General features: G+C 44.5%; 1 protein-coding gene across 1 annotated transcript in view; it reads right to left on the bottom strand.

Moving 5' to 3' along the window:
- The window catches only part of LOC142771637 (uncharacterized), a 182,200-nt gene extending 161,290 nt beyond the window's left edge, over positions 1 to 20,910 (bottom strand). Inside the window, exon 1 of the mRNA XM_075873375.1 lies at positions 20,698 to 20,910. The gene's annotated coding sequence lies outside the window, so the exon portion shown is untranslated. The remainder of the gene's footprint in view (positions 1 to 20,697) is intronic.
- Positions 20,911 to 21,666: the final 756 nt, after the last annotated feature.

Below are 21,666 nucleotides of genomic sequence, written 5' to 3'. Positions count from 1 at the left end.
TATTCTTCTCGGTCCGGCGCAGCGTTAGCCGTACAAGTTGGCCGTACAAGTTGGCCGTACAAGTTGGCCGTACAAGTTGGCCAGAACAAGTTGGCCAGAACAAGTTGGCCAGAACAAGTTGGCCAGAACAAGTTGGCCAGCACAAGTTGGCCAGCACAAGTTGGCCAGCACAAGTTGGCCACCACAAGTTGGCCACCACAAGTTGGCCACGCAAAGTTCAGCATTGCAGAAGGACTGAAAGCTGGGCCAGTCGGTGACAGTACTTGAACATAGTTTAACACAGCGCACGACTGTGTCCGCGTAGTCACACGCTGTGTTAAAATATGTCAAATTTCAGCACGCTGCGATGCGCCACGCCGCCTTTACGTAGGCGCAGTTGCGCGCGCCCTGTATCCCTGTTTTATGCTGTTCGGCGGAACATCGCTGCTGTCACTATTTATTATTTAATCTGTTGTTTGCGGTGTCGCCCATAAGAAAGCGGGGGGACGGGGGCTAATAAATTCACGTCCTTCTTGAATTATCTGCCGCAAACTCCATTAAGTTTGAATAAATTGTAACAAACGCAAAAAAAACAGCCATGAAACACGTACACGACAACAACGAGTTAGATGATTGAACCAAATCTCTCCGGCAAGAAAAAAACAATAGTGCATAACTTTCTTTAAGCAAGTATGCCTCGCCGTTCGGACATGGCATATAGACTTTCGCATATTCGGAACCACCGATATCGATCCCGCCATCTCTGTCAAAAAGAAGCAAAAAAAAAAGTGGAAGAAAAAACTTCATGGCACTGGAGTTTCCTCACTGGCGAATGAATGGTCCGAGTTGGGCATTGAATTCTTCCCCCTCCCATATTTTCCCAGTAATTTGTGTTTCGCAAGACCGGGCGAAAGATAGCGCTTTATGTTACCAACCCGCGCTTTCAAAATTTTACTTTTGAAGTGACTTCACGCGAGGGATGCGAGTTAAACGATGATTCATGGATCTGACGCCACCCACCATAAATGATGCCCAAGTGGGGGGTGCGACCGAAACGTGGAGCTAAACGATATTAAGAAGTTTAAAAAAAAGCAAACATTGCATCTCGTTTCCCAGACTAGGTGCCCTAAAGTGAGGTTTATTAGGCCAGAACGGAGCATATTTCTAGCGATTGTCGACGCCGCAGCATCTAATCGTCCGACCTCAGGGAGTTCTTTTTAGATGTGTTTTCTGTTTCTTTGAAATCACTCTTTCGATCGCTTGTAATATGCGACCAATTAGTGAAATATGGTTTAAGATTTTAACTTCACTTTTTGTATAAAAAAAGCTGGAACGTTGTAAACTTGGCTTGTCCTGGCTGATGTTCAGCGATTACGAATAAAACAGGCGGGCTATTTTGCAACGCGCTGATCGCCAGGCACGTAGAGGCGCGTAATGCTTTAGTGCTGAATGTGCAGTGCTTTGGCAAGACGTAATATTGCGATGCACTGCATGGGAAGTATATGCCGGGGTCTCAGAAGCTGTCTATGAGTCAACATGTAAAAACAAGGTTCGCTTTTAATGACCTTGAATTGCGAGGAAAAAATTCTTTATTGATAAACAATAGCACGTAAAAATTAACACTTAGAACCGTGATTCTGACAAACTGTACATAGAAACATTTACTGGTTTCAAGAGAAAAAAAATGAGTACCTTGAATGAAGCGTACCGCATCATTTCGCATAATAGCAGGTCAGGTTAAACGCTGTCTATGGAATGTTGCATCAAAATAATACAATTGAAATGTGTACTATGCAGCTGCCCAACGCTCCTTAAAGGAACTGGATGGATGAACATTTTTTTATGAGTATAGTAATTTTCATGTTTCCAGGACCACCAAGCTTAGCATGATAAAATGCAAATGCAGAAGTAGTGTCAGGGTTGAATCCACATATGAAATCTGCCACTATGCGCAGTAAGGCCATATATTTTAGTTGTGTCCACTAGAAGGATGGTTAAAAATAACAAGAGAGAAGGCAGGGAGGTTAACCTGGCTCATGCCCGATTGGCTACACTCAGCTGACGTTGGGAAAGGTGAGAATAAAGGAGGGATACAGAGGAGAGAGAGAAAGAAAAAAAAGAAGCGAGAAAAAGGTCGTTAAATGTGCACCCGCTCTGCGCAGCGATGTCACTATATAAATAAGTCAAAGGCGTTCACTAAAACTTCGTTTGAGCCCAGTTTGTACATATGTCTAAATGTATGCATGTGCCTGTGTCTTCTTTTCATTGTGCGGCGTGTTCTGTTTTTCCGCTGGTAATCTGAATTCAGAAAAAGACGTTCACATTGGGCGTCTAGTGCTCAGAAAGCGCAAGAGGACTTTACCTTGTGAGCAGACGAAAGACAAGAACGCTGCTCCAGTAGCATCCTATTGTTTCAACGCGTCAGAAAGTTTTCACGAAGTTACTAATCGGTGAATGTGGCCCATATTAAACGCTGAGGGGTTGGCTGCTGACCCGCAGGTCGCGGGATCGAATCCCGGCGGCTGCATTTTTGATGGAGACGAGACGGGTTTAAGCCCGTGCGCTCAGATTTGGGCGCACGTTATTAAAGAATACCAGGAGGTGGAAATTTCCGCAGCCCTGCGCTATGGCGTCTCTCATAATCGTATGGTGGTTTTGGGACGTTCAACCACACATATCAATCAATCAAATCAGCTATATTGCAAACTTTTCTTCTTTTACTTCATTTCCCCCATACTTTTTTTTCTATTTCCTCTTTTTCCTTCGTTTTATTTGCGCTTTCACTTTGGGTCGTTCAACGCAATCTACCACGCGTCCCTGACCGTCAAATTTTTTTTTCCCGTTGCGCTCAACTGCGAAGCGCTGGGCAGGCTCGCCGGCAACCGGAATCGGAAGTCGTCACGTTGACTCGGAGCGCGACGAGAGCTAGAGAAAAAAAAAAGAAAACGTGGAAGGGGGAAGCTAGGGTCGTGAGGGGTGGGGGAGGATGATGACGAGGGCTCTTAATGGCGAGAGAATGGACCGAGGGGTGGAAATCTTTTAAAGTATCAAGTCGAGGCCCGGAACGCCGTAGGTGTGGGCGTACGGGTGCGGAACTGCTGTAGGAGCTTCCGTCGTTTTGCAAGCGCCATATCCGCCACTTAGGGCGCATGCGCGTGCTTGGCGAGTGCGTCACTCCCCTCGGTGACGACCTCCCGTCGCGCTCATATCCGGTGCTTGTACGACCTTGAGCGGTTTCTGGATAGCACCCCCCACCCCTTCCCCGTGTCGGGTGGGCTCGCTCTAAATGTGCCTCGTCCAATTTGTAGAAAGTTCCCTGCGGAGGGTGTATGTATGTATGTATGTATGTATGTATGTATGTATGTATGTATGTATGTATGTATGTATGTATGTATGTATGTATGTATGTATGTATGTATGTATGTATGTATGTATGTATGTATGTATTTATTTATTTATTTATTTATTTATTCAAAATACCTTACAGGCCCACTGAAGGGCATTGAGTAAGGGGGGCATCAGTATACAAACGAAACAACAATAAAGGAGAAAAGCAGACGAAAAAATATATACATATATACAAGATTACAAAAATCAAGGTGCAACAGCGTTATACAATGCTAGAGTGCAACGAAATCAGGTTGTCACGAAAAATTTCACGGTTACAAATGGATACAACATGATCCGGAAGGCCGTTCCAATATGCAATGGCTCGAGGTAGTGATGATAAGTTAAATGCCTGCGTGTGACCATGAATGCGCATAAAACTACGGGCATTGTGAATGCGCTGGGAAGTGCGCGCAGGAGAATAAAATGGCAAACAGTGAATTTCGTTATTTTAAATGTACCTATGAAACAGACATAAAAGAGCAATGTTGCGGCGTATTTCTTGTGACTGAAATGCAAGGTCTTGTTTTATTAGGGTAATACTTGAATGATAGTCGTAGTTTCCGGAGATGAATCTCGCTGCCCTATTCTGGACGGCTTCCAGCATACGTACCAAGTAATCTTGATATGGTGACCATGTGGATGATGCATACTCTAGCTGTGGGCGAACATAAGTAATATATGATAATGCGCGTACGTTAGAAGGAGCGTTGCGCAAGTTTCTGCGGATGTATGTATGTATGTATGCGGATGTATGTATGTTTGCGCTTGGACTTTTGATTTTGGACTTTTGGGATTCCTGATTGCCCGTCCTGCTTAGACCACGTTTTGTAGTCTGCAGTAGGAATAAATAAAAAAATAAAAAAATATGCGTGTGTTCGTATAATAGCTGGGTATTCGAAGCGATTGTAACCGCAGGATAAGTTCTCCCAGCCCCGCCGTGGTGGTCTAATGGCTAAGGTACTCGGCTGCTGACCCGCAGGTCGCGGGATCAAATCCCGGCTGCGGCGGCTGCATTTCCGATGGAGGCGGAAACGTTGTAGGCTCATGTGCGCACATTTAGGTGCACGTTAAAGGACCCCAGGAGGCCCAAATTCGCGGAGCCCTCCACTACGGTGTCTCTCGCAATCATATGGTGGTTTTGGGACGTTAAACCCCACATATCAATCATGTTCTCCTAATCTACAGGGCTTTCATTCAGTATTCAGAGTTAAATAGACAAAATAATAATAATAATAATAATAATAATAATAATAATAATACAGTATGCCCCGATCATAACAAAACCATAAAAATAGTCCTTGTTTTTTATGTTACTTCTATCAGAGAATTAACCAGTTGCTGCGAAAGCTACTTAGAAGATATATGTAATACATTTCTATTGAATAAACCCTTGTCAACGAGGTGTAAGCGAGCACAGTATACCAAGCCAACACCATCGAAAAGGTCAAAACAAAAACCCTACGTTTAGGGCAACAAGCAAGAGGCCTTCGAACCCATCCAGCCAACAGTTGTTTCCCGTACGACCCGCACGACTGACACCTGTCTCGACACACCGCACGGGACTCTTGCATCAGCTGCTCCTGAAAAAATATATATAAACACAAAACTCCCACACACAGTGTCATTGCCACGCGCCGGGTCTGCCAAGAGTTCTTCCGCAATCAAAGCTGGAACTACGCACACATACTTGGGGCGTGCTATAAATGAGTGGCAGCTACGCACTATTTGCCAGGAAAGATAAAGGATGCTGTGGGAGAGGGAGTGAGCGTATAAGACACATGGAGCCTAAAGCGTCGAGTCACTGTTGGTTGGGCAGAGGGGTAACGGCGATGAAAACAGAAACACAGCTGCCAAGGTAGCAACAACATAAATAGGTGACAAGCGGTGAGGATATGGGCGCACGTGATTTCTCTATAGTGAGCATGCCAGGGCTAGTCGAGACATGACAGTGCGGGAATTGGAGAGAGAGAGAGATAGAGAGAGAGAGACCCAATTCTCTGAATCTCTTCCGAGGAACGAGGTTGCATCTTTGGCTCATGGTGTATTTCTGCAGCACCAGTTTGTTTTCGCTTTTCTTCAACCTTTTATGGTTGTCTTGACGCCGTTAATGTGGATCATTATTATTACGAACGATTTCGGTAATTATTTCAAGCCACTGTACCATAATTTTCTGCTTTGATGATGCAATTCTGTGAGGAGGAAAACAAAAAGATAACTGCATCTAAGGAACGTAAGACGTGGAAGTATGCAGAAGCGAAGAAGGAATTCGGCACGTGAGAACTTGGCACACAAAGCTACAAGTTTCTAGCTTGGTTATACGTCATCTACAGTACCATATGCCATTCTCTGCCTCAAAAAAAAAGGGGGCGATTGTTGCAGAACCATTACATAACTTGGCAAGTTCAGCGGTTGTAAAAACGTTTCGAAATATAATAACGTTCTAAAAATTGCTACCGTACTCTGGCTTTCAAGCATCTTTCGTGAGTGGCGTTTAGTTACATGTAAGTGCCCTCGTGGCAACCATTATTAAAGAAGTTAATTATACGTAAATAACAATTTGACGCGATTTTTTTTACGATCTGAAAGTATAGGGGAACGTTGGCGTCGCTATATTTGCATGCAATAATGTTGCGACATTGAAAACTGTGACTTTGTGTCTGTGTCGTAGACAGGGGGGGGGGGGGGGGGGTTGTTTTCACATATAAGCTAGCGTATGTACAGGTCATCCCAATTATCAGAATTATAAGGCAGCTTGATAATGGCGTTAAGTAATGGCGTTAAGTGAGGCAAGGCTATAGTGAATTAACCTCAGTGTACTCTTGTAGCCGCTAATATTTTTTCGCTATATACAAATAATTACCCATACCTAATCCGATTCGTAACTAGAAACTGCTTGCCTAATTATCAAAATATCAATAAGACAGATGTGCGCATGTTGCAACAACATCTGTCTGTGGAAGCTACTTTCAACAACGTACTAATTGCGTGTCCATTTTTTTCCCGTTAAGAAAGAAAACCCGTGAAATACGAAAAATAACACGTGCCTATACTGTTCAGAAAGTAGCGCCCTCGAACAAGGTCACTTGGCGAAACGAAGGAAATGCGACAACGAAAATATATATATATATATATATATATATATATATATATATATATATATATATATATATATATATATATATATATATATATATATATACTGATCGCGCTATCTCCCACTTCCCGTCCGAAGAAACACGCCGCCTTGATTTTGCACAGTAAAGCTGTAATCGCTCTAATCACAACAACGATCTATGTGAGAAGAGTTGACCGAGAGATATGGATGTTGATAGCCAACGTACAATCAAGCCGGAGGAATCCCTGCAAAGCTGCGACACATGTTGTTGGCACCCGACCCTTGCAGATGTGCAAAACGCTAGATGAGGCAAAGTGGATGCTTCCTTTGCGATTATTTGAGGGCGCTGCATTACTTTGCGAGTGGGAGCGTAGTGACGTGTTATTTTTTTTTTTTCATGTTTCGTGGGGTTTCTTTATTCACACAAATAATGAGCGAGCCATTATTGCGTAGTTGGAAGTAGCGCAGACAGACGTCATTTCAACATATGCACAACTGCCTCTCAGACATTATCAAAATGTCTGAGAGGCAGATGTGAAATTACTTTGTGACTTTGAAGTACAATTAGACCAATTAGGTAATTGTCATTAACGAAAAATTGTAGCGGCGTCTTCAGTATGCAGGCGACGATATGCGCTAGGTTTGCTTTACGCAACACTGTTCCTGTGAAGTGTGGCAGCTCGGGCTAGTTGGTATGGCATGACGATAGCTATAGCGCGAGAACGAAACGACGACACAGAGACAAGAAGGACACGAAGGACACGAGCGCTCTAACTATAACTATAGCGCTGGTGTCCTTCTTGTCTCTATGTCGTCGTTTTGTTCTCGCGCTAATACTATCGACTGTTCCTCTATTTTAAATTGTGCTGCGTGATAATTGGGACGCCCAGTTTTGATGCCCACATACAAACACGCTCATGAACATACATATTGTGGAGCCCCCCCCCCCCCCCCGCATAAAAGGTTTTTGGCTATGCTCCTGCAGGCTCCCCCGTTTTTTTCCCTCTCAACCTTCATCATCATCATCCTCATCATCATTGAAAAAATGCCGCCCGCATCTTTCCACGTGCACTGAACTCGTGTAATTGATGCTTCGCAGAGTGTGTGTGTGGGGTGGGGGGGGGAGGGGTATCGTGTGAATGTTCTGATTGCGTATGGTTCGATAATGCTTACTTGTTATACCGTCTTTATTATATTTAATTATTAAATGGAGGAGAAGCGTTGCCTTCAACGTCAAGCGAAAGCCAGGTAAAGACGCCCTTGACTGAATTCCGACCGCGTGATCCAGTGCATATATACATATACGGAGTGACCAGTGAACGGTAGGGCAGCGCGATCATTCGTTTTTTTTTTTATTAATAAATGCTGAGCATTTTATAGTCGCACAAATGTTGTAGGCCCGTGCGCTCAGACTTGGGTGCACGTTAAAGAACCTCAGGTGGTCGAAATGTTCGTAGTCCTCCACTACGGCGTCTCTCATAACCATGTGGTGGCTTTGGGACGTTAACCCCGCATATCAATCAAATTATTTCATAGTCGCACATCCGCACAAATCCGGCGTCGGTGATGTAGTTGACACCCCCACAGCGCATGCTCGCGTTTCTTCTTGCAAATCGTGCCCTGACGGCACCAAGTTATTTATCTGTTCGTTAGCTGAACTTATGCCATATTTACAGCAAATAACATCCCCTATGCGTTCACTAGCATTACTGTCGCTTAGTTGTTCTCACTAATATTGCATCTAAGTATGCCTTGTCTTCAGAAGGCCGTGTATAAGGTGCATGCTCAGTATTTCAACTGTCATGAATCACGAGCTCCTCCAATCAGCCGTTATGCCATTTGACGCGTGCGGTTTTTTTTTTTTTTTTTGAAATTTTATCACACAACCTGCTGCCTACGCTTGGCTGCATTTCACATAATTAGGTATCCTTCTGTGTATACATTTTCTGCTTGATTGGTACTTTGTACACTGATACATTCATACCTTCCTTGCTTGATACCAATCTGCGTGTAAATTCCTTGCTATCTTGTACTTTCTAGTAGGGTAGCAAACCGGGCATGTGCCTGGTTAACCTCCCTGCCTTCCCTCTTGTTGTTTATCACCCCCTGTACTTTTATACCTTGGTACCAATCTTTGTATAATTTTTTTGCAATTAATACCAATTGTCTGTACATTCCTTGCTTGTTACAAATCTTTAGATTGGTAACAAGCAAGGAATTTACATACAACCCACCAACACCCCACTAAATTCTACCTCTTTCACCCTGAGAGGATGTGGACGACCCCTCCAATGCTAATTCACACCACCACACCCCACTACAGTGCACCGGAATTCTATAGTACACTCCAACCCCGCTCCCCTCACACAGGCTGGCACCCTTCTGCTTCATCGTTCTATGAAAATTCCACTCAGCACACGGTGATGACTTCACACACAGAAGCATTGCTGTGTTTGTCAATCACCTTACAGCTCTTTGAAAGTATGCGCTATGTTTAGTAGATGTTGGTGCTTATCAGTAGCGTAGCCAGAACTTTTTTTTCGGAGGGGTTCAACCATACTTTATCGATGTTGGTGCGTGTATTTGCTTGCGTACCTGCATACACGTACACAATAAATAAAAAGGAAAAGGATTCGTTGAAAGTCCATCGCCCAGATACTGCAGACTGCTGTTAGACAGTTGCCGGCTACTTCTCTTCACGCATAATTTAGAACAATTAGCGAAAACCGAAGTGTACGAAGCGACTGAAGTCGCGCTCAAGGCTGAAAATTCTCAGGCTCCAGCTCTACCGCCAGCCTTGACAGCGCTGAGCGCAATTAGCGAGACTGAAACGCGCAGGGAGCGAGACGACGGCCTTCTTTCAAGCAGCGTTCTGAGCCTCGCAAGATTTACATCTTTTTTTTTCTATTATTATTAGCGAGTCACATTAATTGTTTCCGCCGGCGCGTGTCTTCAGTACGAAAAGCGTTCCGCTTTGTTCTGTAATCATCTTCCGTGCCTATTTATTTTTTAATGCCTTTCTTTTTTGCGGGTCTCGCCATCATCGGCGAGCCCTGGAAAACGTGTTATCTCGATACGAACGTGCTTGAACTCTTCAAAAAAAAAAACAAAAAAAAAACATCAGGCATAGCAGTGCGAGGTTTATATAACGCACTTCAAAGTCCACAGAGTACAAAAAAAAAGTTATCTCTGAAGACGACTTTTGCTCGTTCTGACCGTTTTATCTTATCATTCAAAGTGTTCATGCTTGGAGGCCCAGGAACCGAAGCGTGTACATCTTTTAATTAAAACCTTCTAGGCGGTTATTGCCCCGTCGTAAACCATATTTAATTTGACGGCAGTGGATCTTTACGCATCCTGCAGCTGTTAGACAAGTTCTGGCACTGAACTGCATTCATTTTGCTTTCTCAAGCTCTGATCAGGTTCAGTGCGTGCATTCCTGCGTTTAATAGCGATCGATACGGAAGTGTAGCATTACAAGTTCGTGCCGATTACAATAGGTCGTACTATGAACCTTTATGTTCATAGTACGAAAATTTATGTTCGTTTCATGAGGTGCATTTTATTCCTTTGCTTTGTAATGGTCAACATATTATATATGTGTCACGTTGTCCGTGACAGCTCGAAATGCTGATTTGAGCGTGATATACTCAATGGAAATCTGATCGTTGAATGTGTCTGTGGAGGGGTTGTTTTAGTTGTAAATTGGTAAAAATCAATTAAGAATTTTTTAAATGCCGCAATTGCGAGTATAACACTTAACAGCAATACTTATTTTATTTCTGCTCTCTAAGTAATCATGAATAAAGGCAAACTTTCTGTCCGATTTTTTGATGTAGAGCTGTTTGGTAATTACAACATTACGATCATCGTTTCACCTTCAACTGTCCTTCTAGATAATTTTTTGTTTCCTCATTATAAATACTACAGGAGGTAGGACTGATGAGCTTCGTTATGTGGCCTAAAACATTAAGCATTAAGAATTGATTATTACATGGGGTTTACCGCCCCAAAACCATCACATGGTTATGAGAGACGCCGTAGAGAAGGGCACCGGAAATTTCGATCACCTGGGGTCCTTTAACGTGCACCCAAATCTGAGCACACGGACTTCAGAATTTTCGCCTCCATCGAAAATGCAGCTGCCGCTGCCGGGATTCGATCCCGTGACCAGCGGGTCAGAAGCCGAATACGTTAGCCACTAGGCCACCGCGGCGGGACTTAAACATTAGGAAGGTATTGTTACGTATGCTCTATGAGATATACACTATAGAGATGCAATTGTTTATGTTTACTCCGGGTGGCTTAAACTGCAATGTATGTTTAGATGCGATAGTTTTTTTTTTCTCTAAAGCTGTAAGAAAACACCGTATGCAAAGTCTTACGTTGTGGTATATGTTCTTGCTGCAGGCTAAAAAAAATGCTGCTGGCATCGGTTTCAAAAAGTGTTTAAACTGGAAATCTTAGAGTGTAACAAATGTTAAGCGTTGCCAACTTGATTTAAGAGTACGACATATGTACGATGAATAGTGCTTGGATTTGTGGACGTTTCCCTTCCTCATTTGCCTGAAGTAACTTCTTTGGTGTAATCAAGAAAATATTTAATGGGTCCGATCAGCTAGAAGTGTTGTAGGAACTCCCTGGCACTCGTACTAAGTTACTGTTGCACCGAGTAGACGAGACCTGTTTGATACAATTAAAATCGCAGGCACAAAAGAAAAAGTAATCCAATGTGGGAAAAACAGGGAGGTTTACCAGACAAGTTCCTGGTTTACCTTTCACTTGGGTAAGGAGTTGGAGAATAATAAAACTGACAAGGAAAAAAAGTTTAGGAAAGTAACAAAGTTGCGTTTTCAGTTTCGATTTCATTAAATTGCTCAACTTTATGACCTCCTTCGAGGTTATTACGTAGAAGAGGTGCAAGCGCAGAAGATCACTGGTTGGCCCCGAAAGTACGTCGAGTGGGTATCTTGACTAATTGACGACTGATAGCGCACCTAGAGAAAAGCCTCGCGTAATTCTGACTGCTCGGCGAGAGGGTAGGTTAAGCTAGCTATATTTACCTACACTACCCGGAAAAAAGCGCCCCGCCGAATTTATGAATTGTCGCATCGGTCACTCCTGCCATGCGCCACTGGGCTTGTCACCAACACCAGGTCACACGTATACTTTTCCTTCTCGCGCAAGACTGATATTACACGCTGTTTATTTACATTGCCTAATAACCTGCAGAGACTTTTCTTCTGCGTGATTATTTTTCGCCTCTTCCATGCTTGCTGTTACGAGCTCTGCAAGGACTTGATAAAACTGCAGGACCCGCGTAATGTGGCTTAGTGTACTCACAGGGTCACGTATGAGTTTGTCTGAGGCAACTGCAAGATGAAAGGCATCTTCTTCCTCGTCTCAGTCGATGCAATGATGTTCTCCTGCCCACTTCAGAACCTTTCTTCGGCAGCACTGTTTTGCAGTGCCTCCGGGATTGGAGGCACTGCAAGCTTTCTGCACATTACCTGGTTTTTCACGTCCTCCGTGATCGGTCCACCATTGACCGATCGACGACGACATGCGATGATGCCGTCATGGGACGTTACGCTGACATTGCAATGGCGTCACGAATTTCGGGGATATATGTGAGGTCACGGTTACTCCATCTCATGAGGATCATTTTTCGCATCACTCATGTTGACGCCGACTCCTCTGGTGGCCAATTTTCGTGTTTGATGACGTATTTAGGTGTCTCGTTTAATATGGACAAAACGAACGCCAGGCCTGCGCGGAAGGCCTGGCGTTTTTTCAACAGCGAAAGCTAGAAGAGCGGCCTTTCAGAGCTTTTTCTAAACACTTATTAGGTGACTGTTGCAAGCACGCCTGCTTGATACCTATTAGAGCGTTAATATTAAAAACTTTTGTTATTAGGCCATCATTCGCTATGCTATCGTTTGTCAATATATTGAGAAGCGTGGTATTCGCTAAACACTTGCGAGTAATTTTGTGCCAATAGTTCATACAGGGGATGACGACGATGAGTAATTATGCCTGAAGTGGGCATGTGTCACAGGTAATAGGTAAACAAGAACAAGCTTTTGTGATAGGTTGTAGCATTAGATGTGCGCGTGCACACGCCCACACTCACACGCGCCCACACACACACACGCTCACCCACACACACACACACGCTCACCCACACACACACACACGCACACACACACACACACACACACACACACACAAGCGCCGGTGATTGTGTTTGCCCTTGTGTTTGCTTCATTTTCATGTGTGCGTAATTGGGTTCTGTGTCGGCTGCTTCATGAAAAAGAAAAAAATGTTTCTCAAGTTATGTAAGCTGGTTAGCTCAATTAAGATAACCCGCAGCATCGGGTCAAGCGAGAACGTAACTCGAAAACAAATCAGCGGGAACAAGTACCTAAGCACACCACCGCCGTTCAGCCATCAAAAGTGAAAGTCGTATGGGCCTAACTAAGCGTCGCGAATCCGCCGCTAATCGGCTAGAACGCACGCCTCGAAACAAGTGAGGCCTCCAAAAGAAAGTAAAACTAACATACCTTGACGTAACAAGCAGTAGTTAAGCCGCGAGGCGTGTACTCGCCCCGTTGGGGTCGACGGTCACTCCTCCTCCTCCCCCCTTCCCCCTCTTCCCAAGTCTGCAGTTCTTGACGTGAGCTTACGTGGCGGATCTGTGTGCTTAGCGAGGCGGATCCAGCGGCAGCTCTTTGAACTCGCTAGCTATTTATTTGCAAGTTTTTCGCCACCGCGTTAACAGCGCCGCTGCTGCTTATAATTACGGGGTGCCTCCAGTGTACGTTGATAAGAGAGGCGTAGGAAAGACGAGTGGAAGTGCTTACGCATGCACGCCCTCATAGCGGGAAAAACGACGCAATGTTGTGTAGACTACCGGACTGTGCGTTTGGGTAAGCTTACGGCGGTGAAGCAGTTGGCGACTGGTAACCCGTCGGACGCTTGCTGGGCCCCTGTTCGGACACTTGTTGGACGCCTGACCGGCTCTTGTTATGACCTGACTGTGTTCTGGTTGGACGTTTTCTGTGCGCTCCATCAACTTCTGGTGGTTCCGGGATACCTCCAGTACGACTGGCCAGACTTGTTCTAGACAAAGGTCGGACTTGTCAGTAGTTGTTTTGCCGAGCTGCACTCGGATGCTTGTTGGGAAATAGTTGGACACTTCATGACACTGCCATATGGCACATTGTTTAGATGTTGTCAGACACGCTAGGTAGGGCTCCTTTGGAGTCTTACTGGCCGCTTGTTCGAGACTTGTCCGGCTCTTGTTGGACACTGGATGTGTTCTTGTTGGATTCTCGCAGGATACTGCTTGAACCCAGGGTCGGCTCTCAGAGACCGACATGACTCTGTTTTCGCACTAATCACGTTCCTGTTGAACAGTGGTATAGGAAACTAGCACTGGTATGGTGCTAACTAAGACGTCTTGTTAGACCCATGAGTGGGGCTATTTAGGTCTCAGCTCTTGCTGGAAACATGTTGTACACACGTCGCCCACCAGTTTTACGATTTCTAGGCACTAGAAGTTTGGCAATTTGGGCTACTTGGTATGACATGACGATTGATATAGCGCGAGAACATAACGACGACAAAGGGACAAGAAGGACGCAAGCGCTCGTGTCCTTCTTGTCCCTTTGTCGTCGTTCTGTTCTCGCGCTATGACTATCGTGGTTCTAGGCCCAGTTCTGACACGTTGTCAGACACTTGTAGTCACACGATTGCTAGGCCATACTTGCTGTACACCAATGGGGCAGTGTCTGAACACTTTTTAGGCTACGTCGGAACATTGCCGGTCTGGCGTGTGAAACTTCGTGAGAACTCATGCATGACTCTTGTTCGACCCTTGCTTGATTCTTACAGGGTACTTTTTAGTTGTCTTACTGGACCCTGAACATCACATGTTCTTTCTGCTAGGAATTTTGCTGACCATTCATTGGACACTTGTTTTATCTGCGCAAGACATCAGCCGCACGCTATATACTAAAGCTGTCGTATGTCACCGGTCAGGTGCATCAGTGTGCGAGCACCAGTTGAAATGCTAGGGTTGCTTGAAATAGAGTAGGACCCGGTCAGACTTGTTGGGTGACGTCGGCCGAAACACGAAAATGTGGCTACAAATTTAGAGGCGGGTGTTTCCTGATGGATATTCCCCCTCCCGCCTTCATTCCCCGCTCACTTGATTTCATTCAAACACCAACACTTCACTCCAGTCGTACAGCTGAAAAAAAAAAGAGAGAGAGACCAGTAAGCAAAGTCGCGAATTCGGTCGCTTTTTAACCAAACTCCAAAGTGATCTATGACTCTCGCCTTGTAGCTAACGACGTCGTGCCACTCGCCTGCGATTCGCCTGTGTGAAGGCGACTCTACCGCGTGGGAAGCAACTTTTCACCTGCTGCGCAGTTTTGTTGCGGTAGTTCCACGATGTCTCGAAGGCCATTGCTTCGATGATACACCATATTTTATGCACAGATATGCCCAGCCATTCGCAACTTGATACGACTTTTCCTTCGCGTTTGGACCCTGATATGAGTAAGGGCCCGGCAGCGAGAAACAATACGAACTGAAACAAACATAAAACGTTTTGCCTGGCATTACGTTCGCGTATTCAGGCACAGCTGCATTAAATATACTTCTCTGTGCATCCGCATTGAACTAGGCACGAAATCACGCACCTGCAATTCTGCTGGTTTCGTTCTCAACTGCTGTTGCTGCTGCTGTTCAGTGTCACGTATACCTGCGTGGCTTGAGAATCTTATGACCTCGAATACTGGTTACGGCCAACAGACTCGAAAAAAAAAACATATGGCGTGCGCGTAAAGCGGTGACATGAGGTGTAAGCTATAGGCGGCGCGTCTGTATACGTCGTAGCTGGGAGTTCAAGCCGATTAACTAATAATTAGCGCTGCAGCGACTGCGCGGTTCCGTCGTTTCGAAAATGGCGCCATTAGGACTCTGCGTGTGAAAAAAAAAGTAAATTGAACAACGGAAGGTTGTTCGGCGCCGAAATTCTCATTAGGCCGTTCCACTAGCTTTCATGTTTTACGCTCGTTCATGATATTGCTTCTTGCATTGCTTCTTACCAGCGACAACACTGCTCTCGGCGAACCCGTTAATAGGCTCCAAAGATATAGTTACCAACGAATTACGCCGTTTGTACAAACCACGTACTTTTTTTTCGGTTTAAGAAAAGTGGGGAACGCTTTAGGCCATACCCTGTACTCTGTTATGGGAGAGCTGAAAGCCGTTCCGCGGGCCTTACCCTTGATGAGGCCACACCAAGAACAAAACTACTGTGACGTGTGTATAAAAAATGCTTTAACGATTTAGAGTACTTGACACTCTGCTATGGGAGAGCAGAAAAGCCCTCCCCGTTAACCTCCATTAGCGAAGCTGGTTTTGCATTTACCCTCAGCGTGTGTTTAGAAAAAGTGGTGAACGATTCTGAGTACTCGGTACTCTACTGTAGGAGAGCTAAAAACCGTCCCCTGGGACTCACCACAAAATATCTACTACGCAATCACCAGCGTGCTTAGAGAAATTTATTCTGACGAACAGTGAACATCAAGTACAATCCAACAGAACATCGTGATGAAACATAAAATTCACAGACACACCAACAATTGTTACAAAAAGATATGTTTCCATATGTACATTACCTGGTAAACGAAAAATACACAAATGAAACGTAAAGATCTATGTGTGTTTACAAAAAGTGTATTCTATTGTGAGACGAAACAAACCAATGGAAAGAGCGTCTATACAACAAGCACAATAACAAACAAATGACAAAGTACAACATACATGACACATTTAAACAAAAGTGTCCAAGTCCCTAAGGTGTCCCTAAAAATGTTACTAATGACAACACACACTACATACATACACTAATCAAAATATGAACAATGTACATGATGATATACGTACAGAATTTACAAGACTTGGTGAAGATGTTAGCAAATATGTACGGCAGGTATCATGATTCATGCAATTTACATCACTTACAGCGTTAGAATGAAGTGCATATGTACAAGAACTCACACCCATACGGGGCACACACAAACACATAGAAATAGTAAACACATACAGATTACATGCACTAATCAGACACTGAGAGGAGACCTGGCTATAGGAACCACGCCAGGTGGAAGACTAATCGAACAAGTCTGTCAACTACGGACAAAAAGCGGCACGACCATTGTCGCAGAAATTTTTCCTCCCCGAGGAACAATTCCTCCAACAGAAACGATAGAAGTTCAGTGTATAAGCATACTAGAATTGGAAAGAAAGCACGATGACGATGACCTGCCGCAAAAGCCTCGCACCTATTACGCCACAAACAAAAAGCTCCCGCAGATATTCGAAGACGTGCAAAGAGACTACGCGAGCAGTGACCAGATGTGACAAAGCGATGAACACCTAGACCACGAAAACCTTTTTTAACGGCCTTCCAAAACACCTTTGCAATGACACATTGCTGCAACATATGCTGGTTAGACTCCTGCAACGGGTAGGACCATGCCCCACTTCTCCACTCTGTCGCGTATTGGGATTACTCTCCATCCAAGACGCCACATGAAGTCACATATGTGACCAGGCAAAAACGATGCCGTTATCACGCTCCACGAGACATGTCTCTATCGTGATAGACGGGCTGGAGGAATTAGAGGAAGCAGAAGAGCCGCCGTTTTATCTACAATGCGGCTTTCGAGAAGCTCCACATCGCGAAAAACCTGCTGCGCGCGTCGATAAAATGCTACTGCCGTTGAGCAAAATGCAGGCACGTTATAAGTGTTTGCGGTGCAGAATCAAGCCATGCATCCGGTAGTAAATAGCGTATCTTGGAGCCTAGGAAATGAAACACACAAATGAAACGTAAAGTGTCTGTAGAAAAAATTGGCATGTCTCACGTACAGTGGCAATCGATCATTTGCGAAGAACGAATGAGAAATGTTGATATGTCACTTTAAAATCAGCATACATTACGAGCTGGAAGTAAATGATTCCATACATGACTTCTGTGTCAAGATTATCATGTTTGGATGTGTGGTTATCCGTCATCTATTCACGTCACGTGGTACCAAATTTAGTATATGTGGAGCTAACAAAACGGCCGTGAGCACGCTATGAGTGTGGTATGTTGTCATGGTCTTACGGGACACACGTGTCAGGATTATCATGTTTGCACCACTCATATATTTCGTCATTCATTGACGTCACGTAACACCAAATTTGGTATATTTGGAGCTAGCAAAACGGCCGCGAGTGCATCATGAAGGGCCCAATATACTCCAATGTAGCGTTGACGCGCGCGCACGCTGGGCACAGCGACGCTACGTTAGCAAAACGCGAGCATGCACTGACGTCAGACGCGACCAGCATCCGTCGGCGCGGCCCGACGGCAACCAGCGCGAAATGCGACATGCTGAATTTTGCGCCGATGCGTTACTGAGACAACACTGCGTCTCCCTCTTTTCGTGACGGAGGGACGCCGGATGCGCTGAAACGCGCATGCGTCAAAGCAACGCAGCGCGGCGCGTGGCTACGATTAAGGCAAGACAGGCGCATGGCGTGGCAACGCCGGCATGATGCGACGAAATGAACGCCGGTGAGCACGCGCACCACGTCACGTTAAAACGTATTGGCGCCTTAACTGTGGCATGTAGTCATGTTCTTACATGACACGCATCTCATGAATATCATGTTTGCACAAGTCAATACCTTCGTCATTCATTGGCATCACGTAATACCAAATTTCGCATATGTGGAGCTAGCGAAACGGACGCGAGCGCATGATTAGTGTGGCATGTAGCCATGTTGTTACATGACACGTATGTCGTGATTATCATGTTTGGATGTGTCAATTACCTGAGTCGTCCGTTCGCGTCGCGTAATATTGAGTTTGGTACATGTGAAACCAGCGAAACGGCCACGAGTGCATCATGAGCGCAGCGTCTAGTCATGTTGTTACATGACACGCATCTCATGCTTATTATGTTTGCGCCAGTATCATACCTTCGTCGTTCATTCACGTCCCGTAATACCAAATTCGGTATATGGGATGCTAGCGAAACGGCCGCGAGCGCATCATGAGCGTGGCATGTAGTCATGTTGTTACATTACACGCATATCATGATTTTCGTGTTAGGATCTGTCGCTTGTGTTCGGCATGCAATCATGTTATACCATACCAGATTTGCAACTTGTCATGTGAATAAAACTACCGCAGGAGCTGCAAGACTATGAAATGTAAGTCATGACTCTCATGACATCCATATCATGATTTTTATGTTATGATTAGTCCAATATGTTCTTCATACAGTCATGTTATGCCATACCAAGTTTGGTATCGGTACTATTATCGAAACGGCCAGGACAGCTAAAAGTCGTAAGCAGATAGATAGATAGATAGATAGATAGATAGATAGATAGATAGATAGATAGATAGATAGATAGATAGATAGATAGATAGATAGATAGATAGATAGATAGATAGATAGATAGATAGATAGATAGATAGATAGATAGATAGATAGATAGATAGATAGATAGATAGATAGATAGATAGATAGATAGATAGATAGATAGATAGATAGATAGATAGATAGATAGATAGATAGATAGATGCCGAAGTTCGCAAAGAAATGCTTCGTATTTAAAAGTAGTTAACGACTTATAGCGCTGAGCACTCTACTATGGGAGAGCACAAAGTGTTCCCGTGGGTAGTTCACGCAGAGCCAGAGAAAAAATTAAGGCAAATACACATAGTGTTCGGAAATATGTTTAACGATTTCAAGTACTTCGTACTGAACTATGGGATGGGGGGGTTAGAAAAAGGGGGTAACGATTTAGAGCACAGGGTACTCTACTATGGGAGAGCTTAAAGCCGTCCCCAATGTGTCAGGTAATTGCAGCTCTCGCTGAGCCATCCCATTGAACGTAAGTATGTGTACATTATTGCAGACGTCGACGTATATGACATTGGTTAGGTCACGAAGTGCGACCCTCTGAGGTGCATTGTTCACTTGCGTATTTATATGCGAGGTTAAACAATACCCAATGCACTATTAATTGTGGGCTTCTCGGTTAAGAACCCTTTTCAAATGGTGATTTATTCACTTATTCAGGCGATTCGTAATTTTACGTTGCTGCACTTTATTGTTGACTTGATATGAACGCATGACCGTCGTCGTTGCCTGTAGTGAAGTGATGCGCTGCCAAGCGCGTGGATCAGGGTCTCATTCCCGGCATGGAGAAAGGAAATTGTTAGGAGAGAGCATCGCGCAAATTAACAAAAATAAGACGCTAGGCACGCACATTCCAGGCTTTGTTTCCCCTTTGTCGGATTAGGCAGTTGATGTTACTGAAATTCCGTAGGCAATTGTGACGAGCGATTAACGGCAAGGCCATGATACTTGATAGAAGCAACTAAAAGAAGCAAACTCAGTCCTAAGACATCTTTTATGAAGATTCTGCTTACTGGAATGATCTGATTACATGTTTCAGGCACATCTGAGCAGAGAGAAATGATATCATTGGTGTAACAATTGAAGCATGGTGTCAGTCTATATTTTTGATGGACTGACTAACCAAACAACCGACCAATTGACTGGACGGATATGAAGTATAACTACTTCTGTCCAACTATCTGTCCTTCAAACAGTATATCTCTGCCACATCATCCTCCTTCTTTCCGTCTACATCAGTGACGCAGGTTGCACGGATAGTGACGCACAAGCGAGGCATAGGTGCCGTTGTTGAAATTCCAATGCGGCAATCGGGCGCACACTCTCAAATAAATAACTACAGATTGCGTGCATCGGTTACTTTTCATTTTGTTAGCATCACCTCATATGCACATATATAAGATTGTGCAACAACGTGTTTTGAAATATCATGTCCCATCAGTTATATATTGTATATTGTGATGTTATAATTGTATATTGTATGTGCTGTGGACTTCTTACGCCTGGACTCTTGAACCCTACATGCTTTATGTTAGATAGCTCTAAAGGATAGGAAGCCGCCGGCGCCTAATTTGTACGCCAACGTCTCCTTACATCATGTAAATAAAAACAAAAAAACAACGCTATCGCAGCTTAGTGACCTTGTTTAGGTACTGTTGTCCATATGTCGATGTCGTCAGTGCAATGAATAATTATTTAAGACGTTTTACGTACCGAAAACGCGTTGTGAGGTGCGCTGTATTTGAGAGCTCCGGAAATTTCGAGCACGTTGTGTTCTTTAAGCACAGGACCGAGTTGACAGGCGGAACATGGGAGAGGGCTTTGTCCTGCAGTGGACGTAGTCAGGCTGACGACGACGACGACGACGACGATGAAGATGATGATGATGATGATGTGTTCTTTAACTCATCGAGCACTATACGCCCTCTAGCGTTTCGACTCCATCGACGCGAAACCTCCACTGCCGAGATCAAAGCCAGCAACTTTCGGGTAAGCAGCCGTGCACCGTAACCAGTAACCCTTCAGCGCAAAATATACCAAAGGAGCGCAGTTGTGTGTTAAATGTGGAACCACCAGCAAGCTAAGAATGGCTGGCCCTCACATTTAGTCTTCGCGTGGTTAACGAGGAGCTCTCATTCGCTCCAGGGACGGTCGTCTAATTGTAGCGCCCTGGAGAGGCCGCTGAAATAGTAAGGATGACGTGTTCTTCGCGAATACGCATCAGTGCCTTGTTCCTTCCCTAAATCTTTAGTGGTAGCCGGTAGCAAACCTGACTCACGTTTGGTAGACCTTCCTGTCTTTGATTTTTCCCTTCCTTCTCCTCTTCCTTTCTCAGTCATAGTGAAAGTGAGTTTAAGAGCAGCTATAGAGAAGTTTAATAACAGTGCAGTAAAGGTAACAAATAAGCGGTAGTAACAAGAGGTATAAGTAATTAGTTGGCCAGAAATCAGGAGCAGGAGAGGAAGAAAAGACAGCGTGGTTAACTGGTATATAGAAGAGCTGATATTCTACTCTACTCTGTAAAAAAAAGGGGGATGGGGCAGCTTAGAAATGGAGACATAAATATAGAGAAAGAAGTGAAGGAAGACCACATATGTGAAAAATCACACTCGTCATAGTCACAAATAGACAGTTATAGTAGACTAGGCTCAGCGGGATAGCGGGCTTACCGTGATAGCGGGA

Source organism: Rhipicephalus microplus, chromosome 9 (assembly GCF_043290135.1).
Source record: "Rhipicephalus microplus isolate Deutch F79 chromosome 9, USDA_Rmic, whole genome shotgun sequence".
NCBI lineage: Eukaryota > Metazoa > Arthropoda > Arachnida > Ixodida > Ixodidae > Rhipicephalus > Rhipicephalus microplus.
This window is presented reverse-complemented; position numbering and strand designations above follow the sequence as displayed.